This window comes from Mesoplodon bidens, assembly GCF_964165515.1.
Source record: "Mesoplodon bidens genome assembly, chromosome: 11".
In the NCBI taxonomy this organism is placed as follows: Eukaryota; Metazoa; Chordata; class Mammalia; order Artiodactyla; family Ziphiidae; genus Mesoplodon; species Mesoplodon bidens.
In genome coordinates this window covers 89,415,166-89,422,433 of record NC_138167.1, presented here as the reverse complement: position 1 = coordinate 89,422,433, position 7,268 = coordinate 89,415,166, and positions in this window count along the sequence as shown.

Here is a 7,268-nt window from a genome sequence, read left to right as displayed (position 1 = left end):
GATCTCAGTTTGTAAGAGAAATTCAGAGTACTAGATCATACAATGCTATGATATAATTTAGACAAATAAAAATTATTAGAAGAGTAAGCCAGTTGTAAGTACATCAATTCTAGCTTAGCTTTGCTGTGATAACCAAGTAATTATTTAATTTAGAGTGTCAATGGGTAAATAAACATCAGCTCTTAATGAGCAGATTATGAGTTTAATCCATGATCAAATGACTTCTGTTTTACAGTTAAAATTATTTTTAGAAACAGATGTTTAAAAAAAAGTAGTATGAAATGTTTTATCCTCAATTATATAATTATGCTAGTTAGAATTTCCAAGAGATAATATATTATATAAAATCATAGAGAGTAGGACATGAATGAGAACTTTGTTCCTATCTAGTTAACCTCTTAATTTAGAGAGAGAATAATGTAAGCTAAGGAATTGATCAGATCCATAATACAAAATGGAAACTAAAAAGAATGTAGCAGAGAGATTAAATTTGATCATCCACATTGGATCATGGAATATTATCCAGACTTCCTGAGCTCTTGAAGTGGTGGCATTGTTGAGTGGTGGGTAGGGACAAGAGGCAGATAATTCCACTAAGGAGGAGTTTCAGTTAGAGGCAAAGTAAAGCACTGAGAATTAGCAATATATATAGTTTTGCTCATGCAGGTCATCATTTGGAAAACCAATTTATCTAACCTTGGAGGAGAATTTTGAATATTACACTAGGTTATACAACATGCCCAAATTAGATAAGTGACATCTTAGGAGGTGAGAACTCTAAATATTTTCCACATAATGCCATATTATCTTCCTGAACACTCAAAGGATTTTTCTAGCATCAAAATAAAATTCATTAGTTCTCTATTATAAGCCAACTATTTACAAGGTACAATATTTTTCTGGAGGGTGAGAATATTCTGGCTCTCAACAACAACCTCTGCTAGGTAAGATAAACAGTATTTCATTCATTTAGTCAAATATTTTTTACTGCTCACGTTTGTATTCCAGTCACTTTAATAGATTCTGGGATACACTAGTAAATAAAACAGAGTCTCTACTTACATGGAACTTATATTATTGAGAGGGGAAGAGGTAAGCATACAAATAAATATAAAATATTAGATAGTCATAAAGTTCTTTAAACAAAAATAATGTAAGGTAATGGGACTACTTTAAATAGGATGATTTGGGAAAACCTTTTCCAAATGCTTATTTTTGAGTAAAAGCTTAAATGAAGTGAGAAATATATAAATAATAAATAAATAAATGTTTGTTTATGTATTTATTTATATTGAGGTACAAGCAAAGTGAAGGATATATACATATCACATCATTGTTTATTTGACATATAAATATTGCCAAAGATTTATATTCTCTAGCCAAACTCAGTAACTTACTCTAGTGCCAGTCTTCTCTCAACAGAGAAAATCTTGCTGTGTAACTTAGAAAATTTTTCATGTAAGATGAATTAATTTTTTTGCATCTATGATTTGATGTATACCTCACTTAATGAAATATTTGTTATTCCTTAGTTACTTACATATAAATTTTAATTATAAATTAATATTGTCTCACTGACATATAAAAATCAGACAGTTAGAAATGCTATCACAATGGAAGCAACCTAAGTGTCCATTAGCAGATGAATGGATAAAAAGATGTGGCACATATATACAATGGAATACTACTCAGCCATAAAAAGAAACAAAATTGAGTTATTTGTAGTGAGGTGGATGGACCTAGAGTCTGTCATACAGAGTGAAGGAAGTCAGAAAGAGAAAAACAAATACTATATGCTAAAACATACATATGGAATCTAAAAAAAAATTCGTTCTGAAGAACCTAGGGGCAGGACAGAAATAAAGACTCAGACGTAGAGAATGGACTTGAGGACACGGGGAGGGGATAGGTAAGCTGGGACGAAGTGAGAGAGTGGCATGGACTTACATATACTACCAAATGTAAAATAGATAGCTAGTGGGAAGCAGCTGCATAGCACAGGGAGATCAGCTCGGTGCTTTGTGACCACCTAGAGGGGTGGGATAGGGAGGGTGGGAGAGAGATGCAAAAGGGAGGAGATATGGGGATATATGTATACGTATAGCTGATTCACTTTGTTATAAAGCAGAAACTAACACACCATTGTAAAGCAATTATACTCCAATAAAGATGTTTAGAAAAAGAAAGAAATGTTACCATTGAGAAAAATTCACCCAACTCCATAAAATAACATTTACAGGTATAGCATAATTTTATAAATGATACAAAAGGAAAGTGTTTTATGATAAGAATGATTACTTTGTACTTTTCCATGTTTTCTTTTATTTTATTTTTGACTTTGAAAATAATAATAGTAGTAGTACCAGAATAATTTAAAATTTCCCAAATAAAAATAACATTCCCACACTGCTTTCCCATGGAGGGTACTTCAAATTGGAAGGGGAAACACCATAAGACTTGCATGTTTCTTTAAATATTTTCTAAGAAATTAGATGCTCTTTTGCCCACACATCTGATTCTGTATCCCAACTAAGTGTATGTTTTAAAAACCTCAAAACTGTGGTGTGTCTTCCATTTATTGTCTATTAGCTTTCAATCTGTATTTAGTTTATGTTAAAAAAATGTTTTGTCTAGGTTTGTTTGAGACAACTCTACATTTTATTGGTTTTCTTGAGTCATTTTTTCCAGTTGAATTTTTTTCTTAATTAGTGCACAATTAGAGTAAATATTTTCAAATGTTTCTGAAAGCAAGTGTACCTGTTCAAATAATTTAGTGAAAACTAAATAAATGGAGCTACAGTGTTTTCATCAGGACAAAGAAGGTCAAGATATCGAGGCAGTTCTCCAAAACAATTGTTTTATATCAGATTTTATGAAGAATTACTCTAAAAATTCTCAAACAGTAGGCCAAGAAAATGTCAAAACAAATCTTAACTTTGGCCATACATGTAAACTATTCAAATCTGTATGACTCAACTTAAGTGTGCCAAGTAATGTTCAAATACTTGAAAAATGATTTTTTTTCTTAATAGTTTACAGAATGTTTTTTTCAAGTAAACTTTTTCTGTTACTTATGGGAGAAAATGAGATTCTTGTCACTTGGCATGTTTTTTTTTTTCTCTCCAGACATAACTGACTATTCGTTAATTTTATATTGCATAAAGAGATGCAGTATATTTGAATAGTAGCATTTGAGGGCTAAAAATGTACTAAAAATATGAGAAAATTCAGTCCAAAGGACTTTACTGATGCAACTCTGCTAGTTAGAAAATGATACAAACTTGGAGAGGAGCTCTCTTAACTCCTAGACTATTTTTCTTTTTTTTCCACTGCACTGTATCAGAGGAATTAGGAAACTGGACTGAAGAAATGAAATCATTATCATCATCAAACTTTTGTTGAGGACTTAACTCAGTCCTTGCTCTTACAGCATCATTTTTATTACATCATTTAATCCTCAAAAACACTCCAGAACGGTAGGTTGCTATCATTATTCCAACCTTGTGAAGGAGATATCTGAGTCTTCAGGAGATTAAATTACCAGTTCCTAAGTGGCAGAGCTAACTGACACTTATTGCCTAGATGTCTTTGGTATAAGAGCCCTAATCATAAAAATTAATAATAAATGTTTCCTTCTCCCTCTTATCCCATTTTTTAGTTTTTTGTCTTTGAATTATATATATATTTATATATACATATTTTTTTTCTTCTTAAATCCGACATGGTTGATTTTATCATGTCAACCATACTTAGTGTTAGTATTTGTTCATCTGTTTTCTTTCTGATTCCAAAAGTGTCAGGGCTCAGGACTCAGGATTTAATTTTTTGTGTGTTTGATTGCTTAAGTTGATTTTTTTGGGGGGGGGGTATGAAAATTGGCTCATCCAGTAAACTCTCATCCAACATACTTAAAATTTTTGTCTTTAGTATTTAGGACCCTGAGGAGGAACAGTGAGCCACTTCTAAGTTTTGACATCTCTAAAAACCTCTTTCTTCTACCTTAGCTGACTCCAGAAATTCTAGAGATATGCTGCTAACTGGATGTAGTTTTATTTTTTCCCATTTTATTGAGGAATAATTGACATATATCCCTGTATAAGTTTGAGGCGTACGGCATGGTGGTTTGATTTACATATATTGTGAAATGATTACCACAATAGGTTCAACTAACATTTGTCTTTTTATATAGATAGAATAAAAAGAAAAGAAAAAAGGAAAAAACCTTTTTCTCCTTGTGATGAGCACTCTTAGGATTAACTCAGTTAACAACTTTACTATGCATCATGCAGGAGTGTTAGCTATAGTCATCATGTTCTACCTTGTATCCCCAGCTAGAAGTCTATGCCTTTTTTTTTTTTTTTTTTTTTTGCGGTACGCGGGCCTCTCACTATTGTGGCCTCTCCCGTTGCGGAGCACAGGCTCCGGACGCGCAGGCTCAGCGGCCATGGCTCACGGGCCCAGCCGCTCCGCGGCATGTGGGATCTTCCCAGACTGGGGCACGAACCCGCGTCCCCTGTATCGGCAGGCGGACTCTCAACCACTGCGCCACCAGGGAAGCCCAGAAGTCTGTGCCTTTTGATTCCCTTCTCCAGTTCCCCTCGCCCCACCCTCTGCCTCTGATAACCACAAGTTTGATCTCTTTTTCTATGAGTTTGTTTTTTTTAATTTTTTTTTCTTAGATTCCACATATAAGTGAGATTATACAGTATTTGTCCGTCCCTGTCTGACTTATTTCACTTAACGCAATGCCTTCAAGCTCCATCCATGTTGTTACAAATGGTAGGATTTCCTCATTTTATATGGCTGAATAATATTCCATTGCGTATAGTATTTACCACAACTTCTTTATCCATTCATTCATCAATGGACACTTTGGTTGTTTTCATATGTTGGCTATTGTAAATAATGCTATGAAAATGGGGGTGTAGATATATTTTTAAGTTAGTATTTCTGTTTCCTTTGGATATATTCCCAGAAGTAGAATTGCTAATAATATACGGTAGTTCTATCTTTAATTTTTTGAGAACCCTCCATACTGCTTTCTATAGTGGCTGCAACAATTTACAATCCCTCCAGCAGTGCACAAGGTTTCCCTTTTCTCCACATCTATGACAACACTTACTCTCTCTTGTTTTTTGAGGATGGCCATTCTAACAGGCCTGAGGTGATATCTCATTGTGGTTTTAATTTGCATTTCCTAATGATGAGTGATGCTGAACATCTTTACATGTACCTATTGTCCCTTCGTATATATATTTTTGGAGAAGTGTCTATTCAGGTCCTTTGCCCATTTTTTAATTGAGTTATTTGTGTTTTTGCTATTGAGTTGTATGAATTCTTTATATATTTTGGATATTAACCTCATATCAGATATATGGCTGAGAAATATTTTTCCCCATTCCATAGTTTGTCTTTTCACTTTGTTGATTTTTTTTTTCTGTGCAGAAGCATTTTAGTTTGATTTTTATTTTTTATTTTGTGGCTTGTGTTTTAGGTGTCATATCCAAAAAATCACTACCAAGACCCATGTAAGGAGCTTTATTCCTGTGTTTTCTTCTAAGAGTTTTGTGATTTTAGATCTTAAAACCTTTTAGATCTTTAAACCTTTAATCCATTTTGACTTAACTTTTGCAAGTGGTGTAAGGTTATATAATTTTATTTATCTCTTATATAGTAAGTACAGATTTGACTAAAGCACACTTCGGAACATTTACGAAGCAGTAATTTTGAGAAATAAATAATAGCAATTATTTTAAAACATCTGAAAATCAAATCCATGTTCTAAATATTTTAAAGTAGAGCTTTAATGCTGCCTACCAATCCTATAAATTCCTCAGATCACATTTCTTTCTCTCTTAATTCTTTTTCTAATTCGGTCTTTTAGAGAGAATAGGCTATAACTGCTCTTTCTAATAACCAACTGCTATCAGCTTCTGACACACTGAAACTTTTGTCATTACCAGCAACCTTTGACAGTCAAATCTAGAGGAAGCATTTCTGTTGGTGTCTTTTACTTCCTCTCTTTTGATCTCTGTCACTGTTGAGCACCCTAATCCTTGTAAGACCCCGTTCTCTTGAAGTCTGTTATATCATTGTTTCCTGGATTGTCTTCTACATATTTTTCCTTCTCCTTGTGATAAGTCTTCCATATCCACACATTTTATTAATGTTTTATGAGCCAGTAACAACCAAATTTGTATCTTTAACCCAGACCTAATTGTTGAACTCCAAATGATTCATGGACCTCTCTATTAAAAAAAATTTCAAACAAGGATTTACCTCTTATTCCAAATCTTCTCTTCTGAGTCTATCTTGATGAATGATACCTGCATATATCTACTCTTTAACCCAAATACCTGGGAATTTTCTTAGTACACATATTCAACACATTTAAGCTAGTGTCATGTTTTTTCTTTTTTTTTAATAAATTTATTTATTATATTTATTTACTTTTGGCTGCATTGGGTCTTCGTTGCTGTGTGCAGGCTTTATCTAGTTGCAGTGAGCGGAGGCTACTCTTCATTGCAGTGTGTGGGCTTCTCACTGCTGTGGCTTCTCTTGTTGCAGAGCATGTGCTCTAGGCATGCGGGCTTCAGTAGTTGTAGCACGCAGGCTCAGTAGTTGTGGCTAATGGGCTCTGGAGTGCAGGATCAATAGTTGTGGCTCACAGGCTTAGTTGCTACTCAGCATGTGGGATCTTCCCAGACCAGGGCTCAGACCCGTGTCCCTTGTGTTGGCAGGTGATTCTTAACCACTGTGCCATCAGGGAAGCCTAGTGTCATGTTTTTTCAATTCTCCCTTTTTAATATCTTTTCCAACTGCTCCAGACTCTCCATTACCACTAATACTGACTTAACTCAGAATGATCAGAGTTTATAAAACACTTTCAAGCCAGAAGAAAAGAATTGAAAATAAAATGGTATATGGAAGCCCATATATACCAGATAAAAGCACATTTATTCTGATCACATAAGGGTGGAAAGAGACTCAAAGTGCTGTTCATTATATATCCCTCTCACCTCCTGCTGGAATTTCTGTGATACCTCTGTATCCTCTGGGGCTTAGTAGAAATACCTTTAAAATGTTATGTTCATTTTGCTATGTGAAAGAAGCTAGGCTCCAGAAAGACTACAACTGTATGTCTCCTTTATATGGCATTCTTAAGAAGGAAAACTATAGAAGCAGACAACACATCATTAGTTGAAAAAAGGAAGGAAATGACCATGCAGAAGCGACACAATGGAAGTTTTAGGGTGATAGAACTGTTC